The sequence below is a fragment of the Morone saxatilis genome, unplaced genomic scaffold, assembly GCF_004916995.1.
Source record: "Morone saxatilis isolate NCDOM2014 unplaced genomic scaffold, NCSU_SB_2.0 Contig17, whole genome shotgun sequence".
In the NCBI taxonomy this organism is placed as follows: Eukaryota; Metazoa; Chordata; class Actinopteri; family Moronidae; genus Morone; species Morone saxatilis.
The window spans coordinates 599835-600775 of NW_023339729.1; positions in this window are offsets into that span (position 1 = coordinate 599835).

Below are 941 nucleotides of genomic sequence, written 5' to 3' on the forward strand. Positions count from 1 at the left end.
GTGTGTGTGTGTGTGTGCGTAAGCACGTGCATATTTGAGATCAAACAGCCAAAAGAGAAAATCCTCTCCAGACACAATATGACCTTTGACACTTGACCTGCGTGTTTGTGTGTGTGTGAGATGAGAGAGAGAGAGAGAAAGAATGACCTTACCTGGGTGGTGTTTGTTTTATGTAACCTGCCAATGAAAGCGCAGTAGAGGGCAGAGATACATGACCCTATACACTCAGCCACCACACACACACATACAGACAAGGTTCACAACTACATTTGGATCCTGTGTATATTTAACTCTATCTACAATGAAAACAGAACTGACTTATCATCTTCAGTAGCACCAGATTTAGTAGTAAAGATTTGAATACATTACTGGTATTTTTTATTCATTAAAAAAGTACTGGTATATTGAGAGAGAAGTCTTTATTACATGCTGTGAGTTGGAACTTTGCTTCCCTATTCTACCCTTCTGCATTTTTTAATAACTTTGAGACACTGTAAAAGCAAAAAATAGCAGGAAAATGGTAAGACACACAACAACATCAATACAAAAATAAATAACTGCAAAAACACATACATATTATATCAAACATGATAAATCCAATGTTCAATCCATGTATACATTCAAATCAATATATCATTAATCAATATTATCCACATTTCTCTGTCCTGTTTTATCGCAGACCCCCCTGATCCCTGTCACCAAAAACAGGTCACACAATCATACACATTAGCTTACATATTCCATTAGGGAAGTGTGAATAAAAAACTAGGGCACAGGTTGGATAAATAATGAATATTAATTTCTTAAACATAATACAACAAGGAGCAGAAAACAAATCTTCTGAATAAATATATCCATGATAATAATGCTGATAGTAAAATGATAATGATTAAAAATACACTTAAATAAATGGTCTGTACTCATATAGCACCTTTCTAGTC